At 51.8% G+C, this 10,149-nt stretch overlaps 1 protein-coding gene across 1 annotated transcript in view; it reads left to right on the top strand.

Annotated features, from left to right (window-relative positions):
- Nucleotides 1-376: 376 nt before the first annotated feature.
- The window catches only part of Svil (supervillin), a 184,626-nt gene continuing 174,853 nt past the window's right edge, over nt 377-10,149 (top strand). The window contains exon 1 of the mRNA XM_052157226.1: nt 377-466. The gene's annotated coding sequence lies outside the window, so the exon portion shown is untranslated. The remainder of the gene's footprint in view (nt 467-10,149) is intronic.

Here is a 10,149-nt window from a genome sequence, read left to right as displayed (position 1 = left end):
CTTCGGGTAACGAGAGCCCAGGGCTGAGGAGTCCCGGAGCCGCGGGGCGCGTGCGCGGGGCGCGTCCCCGGCCCAGCCTGGGCGGGAGCGCGCCGAGGGGGTGGGTCGCACCGGCTCCGCTGGCCTGGCGCGCCATCAGAGCCACTCAGAGCGCCTGGCGGAGGACACCCGGGGCCCCACAATTAATACCCGGCGCCTGCTCGCCCGCCGCGCCGGGATTCGCGTACCGGTTGTCCGGGAAGGAGGCGCTAGGTCAGCTCTGAGGCCGCAGATCGCTTTACTCCAAACGCTGCGTCCGTCCGGAGCGGAGCCGACCTCCCCGCGCACTCCGGGGGAGCGAGCTGGGGCTGAGGACCCTGCTGCGGACCCTGAGGTCCAGCGCGATCGTGCGTTCCCCAGGCCGCCGGGACCTTGTCGCAGGCACCGGGGCGGCAGGTGGGCGAAGGCGGCTGCGCAGGAGAGCGAGGTGAGTAGGGTCGGGAAGTAGGGGGGTCTCGGAGGACGTTTTCCGGGTCTGGAACAGGCCCTTGCTCTGAGATGGTCTCTCGACTGGACCCCTAAGTTTCTCTGTAACCCCCGGAAGGCTGAGAGTTAAGCTGCTGAAGTGTGTTTATCTTTGCCGAGAGAGCGAGGCAGCCCCTAGCCACTCCCCCCAGTCTGGGCTTCTGCAGCGACTGGACCCGGCGTCCCCTGCCCCGCGGCTGCCACCGCACCTGGGGCTTTACGGGAGCGTCTTCCTATGGGGAGACCCAAAGTGTGACGGACTCCCGCTCTTTCCTTCAGTCTCTTTAAGCAGAGAGGCACTGGGACACAGACACAAACTTAGTTTGAGCACTGTAAACGCCCCATTTCCAGTGTCTTAGAATTGCACGTGCGTATTGTAGATTCATCGTGTTTTTTTCGGAGCACTATAGGACGAGGGAGCAGTGACGGGACTGGGTCTCATGGCCCGCAAGGGGGACAACTCTGGCCTCGCGTGCCTGTTCTGGGAGCAGGCACAGCTTTTAGGATCTGGCCCAGACGGGTCCCTGCGCCCTGGCTCCTGCTCAGGAAGGGGTGTCCCTGCTGAGTTGCGTCCTACACTTTCCCCTCCTTCCTCTGCCCGACCTGCGGGGCTCCCCCTGGTGTCCCGGCAGAGGGCGCCAGCTCCCGATCACCGCTCGGTCCAGCAGAGGGGAGGGGATTTGCAAGCCTCCAGGTAAGGAGCGAAGTGAACCACCCAGAGGCGGGGGTAGAGTGGGTGAGCAGGACTCAGGGCCAAGAGGCGGCGAGTGGCTTGGGAGCCGCTGGTCGGGACTGTGGTGCTGCTGTCCCGCGGGAAGTCACGATCCTGTCTAGGAGGTTCGGGAGAGCCTGGCAAGGTGAGGAGTGGCCAGGAGCTCGGAGGCAGTACTGGGCCACGGACTGCAGTCCTCAGGATGTCTTTGCGTGCCTCCCAAGGCGGGAAGTGGGGTCCGTTTCACGGCTGCCGGCGGGCCTGCGGGGGCGAGGCTGGAGCCCGGGAGGCACTGGCCGGGAGGGGGTGGCGGGTCCACAGGCCGCTAGCGCCGAGTGCTGTTTCAGCTCGTGGAGTACCCGGCTGGTAACAAAAGCACCGTGCGGCTGCCGAGTCCACCCACTTCCGTCCTTGCTGCCCAGCGGGGAAGTCCGGCCAAGTTTGGATTTTGGATTTCCAAGTTTCGGGGAAGTTAGGTGAGAGGAGGGGCGGGGAAGAGGGTTCCCAGGCTGGGGCGCAGAAGGGAAACACAATTCCAACTTCGCGGTCAACTCCCTCTCCCCGGCTGCCCAGAACTGCCTGGGCTTCTGTGCCTGGGCCGCGCCTGGGCAGGACAAGCTCGGGTTTGAACCAGGCGCGACGCGAGCCCTGCCTCCTCCTGCCCACTCCCCTACCCTTGGCGTCTGCGCGTGTGCTGGGCTCCTCAAGGGCGGGGCTTAGCCCGGGTGACAGCCTGCAGCCCCTCCCCCTCCCCAGTTCCCCTCCCCCCCCTATACCCGGTACCAAGAGAGTGGAGCCCCAGAAAGTGGTAACTGTATTACTAAGAGCCATAGGAGAAGAGGTTCCAATCCCGGGCTATAGTGTGGGCCCCGTGCAGGGTTAAGGGCCTGCAGACCTGTTGAAATCACCTTATTGCAGTTGCGGTACTGCGGAAGGGAAGAGGCCACTTGGTTTCCATCATCGCATCTATAGCTCAAGCTGTCACCCTGCAGACCTTAGCACAGGCGCAGTATTTGTCCTGGCATGGATGTCAGGAGAGGCTTCCCTGTGTTCAGATCCTGGACCTTAGGGGAGGAAGTGTTCCTTAAGAGAAAGACAGCCAGGCACACTCTGCTGACAGGTGCCCTCCAGCCTCAGGGTCAGTGCATAAGTAAGTCACACTTCACATCTCTTAGCCTGACCCTGGTCTGCTGTTGTAAGGGAGGGGCTGGCTTTGATGACGTGCTTGAGACTTAGGAAAATCCCCCAGCCTGAGATGGCTCCTGAGATTTGGCCTTGCACCTCACCACCTCCTTCAGAGGGTGGGTTTGAAAACGGAAGGGTTAGGAGGCTGAAAGTTCTGCAAGTCAGATCTGCTGATGAGGAGTGTTTGCTGCTGCCTACCAGGCTGCTTATGAGGCAGCTCTGCTCCCTCTGGTTTTGTTGTTTTCAGACAGGGTTTCACTCTGTAGCCCGGCCTGACAGAACTTATGGCGTACCTGCCTTAGTCTCCTGAGTACTGCACACACAGGCATGAAGTTTTCATATATTGTTCAATCTGTTACATAATTCTGGTCACATGTGATCTGGTTGGACATTAAACTTCTTCCATTAATGACACCACTTCAGTGACACCAACTTGTAAAGTTTAAGAAATGCTGAAAAAATTATATTTAAAAAAAAAAAACAAAACTCAACCAAGCAACCAACCAACCTGTAGGACTCCAGAACAGTCCCATTAGAGGATCAGGATTCACTGTCTCCTGTTTCCTGTGGTGTCTAACCAGGTGAACCTGGGGCCAGGAATTCTCCAGAGCATGGAGCCATCAGCCCCACCCAATGTGAGTGACATGGCCACAGGCCTGAAAGTGTGTATGTAGTAAAGTGAGAGTGACTTGGGAAGTTGATCTTCCTGATTTGTTAAACGGGCTTCCTACTGCTTGAGTCTCCTTTACAGACCTAAGGATACACGGTTCAAATGGCGCTGTTAACACTGAGCTCATGCTTACGACATGGGACTTTAGTACGACCCTGCATGCTGCTTAGAACACGTGGCTTTACAAAGAGAGGTGACTCTAGAATGTCATTCTGGGGCTCAGAATGTCTTAGTGCTGTGCCAGTCCTGGGGACACCCAGGGGGAATGGGTGAAGGCTCAGCACATGGAGTCCCAGTGACTGGCCTCAGGGTGCATCTCCCACTAATGCTGCCTTAGCCAGTGTCTCAGCCTCTCTGAGCTTCCTTTTCTTCCTCCAAGATGGGGATGGGAGCAGTCTAGCTTGATTTCCAGCTATAGGCATAAAATTAGATACAGTATATGAGATACTTGGCACAGCGCCCAGGACATAGTAGCTGCTCAACCAACCCATGAGGTGTAAGAACAGCGTTCTGCTTTCTCCATTTCCGTGTGGCATTGACAGGTAAAGAAGGTGGGATCCAGTGGCTCACCCTCACCCCCATGTCTGTCCATTCTTCACGACTGTGCTCAGAAGGATTTCTCCTCTTTGTCAGCAAGCTGAGAGAGGGGAAGGTCGTTGGTGATGGAAACTTTGTCCACTTGTGGAGGAATTTGCAAGGGCCTCCAGAACTCCGGAGGCCTTCCTTCTGGCCCCGCCACTGTGTAATTTTGTGGCTAGCTTTCCAGTCATTTCCCTTTCCTTCAAACTTAAAGCCAGTATCCAAATAACCAACAAAACAAGACTTAAAAAAAAACAAACTTAAAACTGAACTGAGAAAAGGAAGGAAGTATTCTTTTTCTTTCCTTTTCTTTTTTTGTCTAATTAACGGGCCATCTACAATACTTAAAAAAAAAAGTGCCTGCCCGATCTTGGAAAGAGGGGCATTTTATTTGGAAAATGGAAATATTTTCTCAAGTGTGGTACACTCTGTGTCCTGAAAACTGCTGTGCTCTGAGAAGCGGCTGGAAGAAGGCGTGCTGCGGTAAGGCTGAGAAACAGCAGCCAAGGCGCCCATGTCACACAGGGAAACACTGGGGAAGTTCTCAACTTCATAAACCTAAGTGGAGGAATACTGTGTCCTGCCTTCCCTTCCCCTCCCCCCTCTTCCCCTCCCCTTCCCCCATCTTCCCCTCCCCTTCCCCCCTTTTCCCCTCCCCTTCCCCCATCTTCCCCTCCCCTTCCCCCCTTTTCCCCTCCCCTTCCCCCTCTCTTCCCCTCCCCTTCCCCCTCCTCTCCCTTCTCTCTCCTCCCCCTCCCCTTCTCCCTCCCCTTCCCCCTCTCCTTTCTCCTCCTCTCCCTCTCTCCTCCCCTCTCCCTTTCCTCTCCTCCACCTCCCCTTCCCCCTCCACTCCCCTTCCCCCTCCCCTCTCCTCCCCTTCCCCCCTCTCCTCCCCTTCCCCCTCTCCTTCCCTCTCCCCTCCCCCTCTCCTCCCCTTCCCCTTTCCCCCTCCCCTTCCCCCCTCCTTCCTCCTTTCTTCTTCCCCCTTTCTTTTCCTTCCTCTCCCCTCCCCTTCCCTCCCTTCGCCCTCCCCTCCCCCTCTCCTCCCCTTCCCCCTATCCTTCCCCCTGCCCTCTCCTCCCCTCCCCTCCCTTGTGTTCTGGCCTTTATCTTTCAAACACTTAGAGGTTGAAACCCTGGAAGCTCTGCCAAGCCCTTCACAGTTGATGGTGTGGTTTTGATAAACTGTTTCTTCTCTCTGTGGTATAAACGGGAGAAGTCAGGGGCCTGCCACGGTGCGGGTTCCACATTTGGACATGAAATGTATAGCCCTCTCCCACACTGGAAAAATGAGCTCCCTGAAACCAGTTAACAGTTGTAAAGGTTAGGAGCGGGGTCTCTCTGTCCACCCCGCTCTGTGCCTCCACTCGCAGCCACTTGTGCCTCCATGAGAAGCCCGAAGCAGCTGGAGGGCAAGCGCCAGGCCTTCGCTTCCTTTGTGGGGAAGATGAACAGGCAGTGTTATTTTGGATCACATAGCAGCCTGTTCAAAAGCGTCCTGCATTCCCCAGCTGTTCCACCAAGGCTTTGCAGAAGAGAGAACTTGCCAGCTGCTGGGCCCCTAAAGTTCCACTTACTGCTTTTGTCCAGGAGAGGCTAAAGTCCGGAACTGTTGTTAGCATGCGCCTCTTAGAGGATCCTGTTTCTGTCCTATCTGTGGGATTCTTGATAGTGCCACACCTTTTATCCCCAAAGCAATTGTTTTAAAGATTTTATTTTTAAATTGTGTGTGTGTGTGTTGGTTGTATGGGTATGTATACTTAAGCACAGGAACCCAAGGAGGCCAGAAGAGGGTATTAGGTTCCCTGGAATCTGTTAGGGTAAGTCTTAAAAGCAAATATCACTTCTTTCTTTCTTTCTTTCTTTCTTTCTTTCTTTCTTTCTTTCTTTCTTTCTTTCTTTCTTTCTTTCCTTCCTTCCTTCCTTCCTTCCTTCCTTCCTTCCTTCCTTCCTTCCTTCCTTCTTTCTGGCAAAGTAACTTTTGAAAGACTTTATTTAATTTTTTTAATTGTGTGTGTGTGTGTATTTATATATGGGCATATAGGTACTCCTAGGGGCCAATAGAAGCCAACAGATCTCCTGAAGCTGGAGTTACAGGGGATGGTGAGCTCCCCAAACTCCCCGACATGGCTGCTGGGAGCCAAACTGAAGTCCTCTCAGGAGCTGTATACACTCTTACCTGCTGAGCCATCTCTCCAGCCTCCCAAAGTAATTTTAAAGGAGATATGTTTTTATGTATTTTTGGTATAGGTTTTCCATATTTAAAACAGTCTGACTTCTATTTTATTGATTAATAAAGCGATAGATGGTGATAAATGTAGCATTAAAACTTGTCATATCTGGCTTAACTATAAACATTGGCTCAGGGCAGTGGTCCTCATCTTTCCTAACGCTGCAACCCTTTAAAACAACAGTTCCTCATGTTGTGGTGACCACCAACCATAACATTATTTTCTTTGCTACTTAATATCTATAGCTTTGCTACTCATTAATTTATTAATTTGATTAATTTATTAATATTAACCATAATATGAGTATCTGATATGCAGGATCTCTGATAGGGGATCCCCCAAGAGGTAGAAATCCACAGGATGAGAACCTGTCCTTAGAGGGAGGCTTGTGGGAAGGGAATATGCTTAAGATACATTGTATGTGGTTCTCAAAGGATTGATAGACCTATTGTATTTTGAAAAAGAAAACCTGTTGAATGCCTAAGATGGGAAGACCCGCTGTTTCTGGGGAGATACTTTTTACCTGTCCTCATGCCTGCCAGCGCTTGCTCAGAAATGTACATCTTCACTACTGCAAGCTGTGGCCACAGTTTAAATCACAGCAGCCCATCAGACTTCAGTTGGCCTCTGTCTCCTTTGTTCTGTGTCTCAGTCCCAGGGTCTCTTGTCTACCCTCACGGAGTTAGACGCTGTAGTTTTCATGTTTTCAGCTTTTCCAGTCATCGCTCCGCGGCCTGACCGAGTCACATCCCTTGCACTTCATCCGTGTCCAGAGTCCGTACCTCTTGACACTGCTTCCATTTTGAGTTTGCTTTCTTATTTTTTTCTTGAAGCTATCGAGGGTGCCCAGGCTGGTCGTCAGAGCTGATGAGAGGAGAAGCGATGGAGGTTTCGGCATTTGATAACCCACCTAGGCTAGGACTACAAGAGTCTGACTCCAAATTCAGCCCCTCCCTGGCTGGGGATTGGAAGGATCAGCTGCTCAGAACTGTAATCAAGGGCCAGCTTCTGAGCCTTCCTCTCCTGCTGATCCTGAGCACAGCGGCCCTTCCCCAGACGCCTTCCTGGGGTAGATCCTTTTATTACAGGTTCTACGTTTCTGTTGTCCTCTCCGTGTCTTACCTTTCTAAGATTTGTCTGTTAACAACAACAGCAAATCCACAACTATAATTTTCTGTTACTTGTGCGTGTGTGCTTACATGCACACGCCCCTGCATGCACACGCAGACCTATACTGGCTACTGGACCCATTTTCCTTTCTTGGCCAGTCCAACAGCCAACACCACATTTATAGCATCACATGGTTTATTTCCTGTTCACTGGTTTGCGTGCTGCAGATTTGCTGATGGTGTTAGATATAGGTGGAAGGCTAAACCGAACCTGGCCTGTACTGGAGAGATGGCGCAGTGGTCAGGAGCATTTGTTGCTCTTCCAGAGGACCTGAGTTGGGTTCCAGCCACCACATCAGGTAGCTCACCACCATCTTTTACTCCAGCTTCTGAGAAGCCAGTGCCTCTGGCTTCCGATAGCACTTGTACTCATTTACGCATACCCACATGCATGTGGTACGCCAGCACACACACCCCCACACCCCCACACCCCCCTCTACGTATAATTAAAAATAATAAAAAATGTTAAAAACCAAATCAACAGCAATAACCACAGAATCACCTGGCCAATCCTTTTCAAAAGGGTAACCCTGTTTCTCCCTAGGACTGAAATGCCCTCTCCTCTACCTCATGCTGCTCAGGGGTTGGAAACAACACCCAGTTCTTTCCCTGGAGGCAGAAGGTGACAGCAAGCTTTGAGAGGCCACCACAGAGGTGCCCCATTTAGCTCAATACTTCTCCCGGCTGCCTGGGCCTGGCTCCCTCCACACACTTTTAAACCTTTGTTTCTCATCTTCAAACTCGGTGGCTTTCCTTATCCTTGGATGGACTGATGTTTTCTCAATGACGTTCTGCCTGTCCTGCTCTGATCTGCTGCTGTCACCCGACTGGCCACCTCCTGGCAGCTTAGGGTTTCAAGTGTCTTAGGAAGCCTTGCCTCGGATGCCCTTATGCTACTTGTCACTGGTGTTTAATTGCGGGCCCCCCTCTGTCCAGCCTACTCTGACTTGGGGTAAGTTCCCATCTCCCCAATCCCAGCATCCTCCTCTGGGTGTCCCTGTCCCTTTGTCACCAGCTTCGCTGCCTTTTCTAGTACAGAGCCTCAGTCTCTTGCTCCATCCCTCCCTGTTGTGGTCTGTGCCTCTTAATTCTTTTCTCTTTTGTCCTTTTCGACGGTTTGCAAACCTGTCCCTTTGTGCTGAGCTAGCTCCCTTTGGCTGTCCCTTCCCTTCAGCCTGGTGGTTACTCTGAGTACACCACCAAAAGATTTTGTTTCCAGGTCACTTTTGCCTTTAGAAAAGGTTCTTTGGAATTGAAGTATGGAAAAACTGGTCAGGTCAGGCCATCTAAAGGCTTGAACTCCGAGGAAGATTGTTTGATCTTTTTTTTTTGGCTTTCCTTCCACCTGAGAGCAGTTGAGATGCATGCTTGTTTTGGATAACCCTTCCTCTTTGCAAATGAAAGTTGAACAGGAAGAGCACAATTAATGCGCCTCCGCCCCCACCCCTTTTCAAGGTATTTTGCTGGAGAAGCTTTGGGGGCAGTTTGTGCTTCGTTGGCTGTGTGGGTTGTGTGGAAGTCATGGAAGATTGCTCTTATATGGCTGTCCTGGGGCTTTCTGTTCAGTAGGCTTGCTGGTTATTTCGTAGCTCTGGTGGTGAGACCAGGATCCTGTGCCGCAGTGAATCTTACCCTTATCAGACTGATCCTGATGAAGGGGTCTTGGGAACAGAGCCCCTGGCTGTTGGATGTCCTTGCCCTGCCTTGTGGTTATATACTGCTGATACTTTCCACTGTCCAGAAACTCTTCTTCCCAAAACTGTGCAAGTATGTGAATGTATGTTGTATTTTAAGTGCACACTACTTAATTGGAAATTCTCCCTTGCTCAACTCCAGATTGGGTTTGATTCCTTAACATTTTAATTAAACTACAAGTTTTTCACCCTTAGGTATGGGATTCTATTGACAATGCCAGAACAAGAGATCATGTTTTAGTATAGAGTATACTAACCTAGACCAAGGAATCTTTGTTTTAGAAGATGTGAGAGGAATCAAGCAGACTGATCGGGTCTGTCAGCTCGTGATAAATGCATATACGCCTGACTGTCCCCACGCACATGTGTGTGTGTGTGTGTCCTGTTGTACTTCCTGGTGTTGACAGTGCAGCTCAGTGTGAATCCTGTCTTCGTGGAGCTTCTGGTCAGAGCTCCTGTACCGAGGCAGCGGAGGTCCTGGCTGGGTGGCTCATTCTAAGAGTAACAGCCAGAGAGAACACTTCCTGGGACCAGCAGCCTGACAGAGGGCTTGCATGCTCTCTCTCTCTCTCTCTCTCTCTCTCTCTCTCTCTCTCTCTCTCTCTCTCTCTCTCTCCTTCAAGCACCAGCCTCTATGGCTGGGTGGGCTCTGGAGACATGGAACAAAACAAGAAGACAATCTTGGTTTGCACCCAGATCCATGATCACAAACCTTTTGTAATAAACTGTATCAGTGTGCTCTTGTGTGTCGTTGTCCCACTTTGGCTCCTCCCCCACAGCTGTTTGTGGTGAGGGATAATGTGAGTCTGGAGCCATTATATAAAGGATATTCAGTTGGTGATTTAATGAGCCCCTCCCTGCTGTGTATGGGACACAGCATGGGGATCTGTTATTACACATGTCCTCAGAGTGTTCTCTGTGTTCAGTCTTCTGCCTGTGGCATTTGTAAAGAGATGTTCTTGCCCTTGGCTGAGTGTTACCACAGCACACTGCAGCTCTCCTGTCTTCCAGAAAAGAGACCAGCTCCCACCCCTTTGCCTCCTTTCTAGGTGTTGTGTGGTCCAACCAGTCACTTCTACTTTCTGCCTGGGCGCTTCCACTCTTAGAGTCTCTGCTGTCTATATGGGCCCATTGATGAACAGAACATGTTTATTAGGACAGATGTGTGCATACCAGTAAGGTTTTCCAAGTGCATACAAAACAGGACACCTGTGTCTAACAGTGTAGGCACATGTACATACTAGTTCATTCCATACATACTTACATATCTGTGTAGAGTACATTGTACACCAGTACAGAGCAGGATGCACGTGAGCAGTTCAGCACAGGGTGCACCTACTGTGTACACTGATGAACGTGTGCACATGTCTGGTCCTTGCTGCCAGAACAGTATAGAGTGTCCTGT

Source organism: Apodemus sylvaticus, chromosome 14, assembly GCF_947179515.1.
Source record: "Apodemus sylvaticus chromosome 14, mApoSyl1.1, whole genome shotgun sequence".
NCBI lineage: Eukaryota > Metazoa > Chordata > Mammalia > Rodentia > Muridae > Apodemus > Apodemus sylvaticus.
The sequence above is the reverse complement of the archived record's forward strand: the minus strand, read 5'-3'. Positions and strand labels throughout refer to the sequence as shown.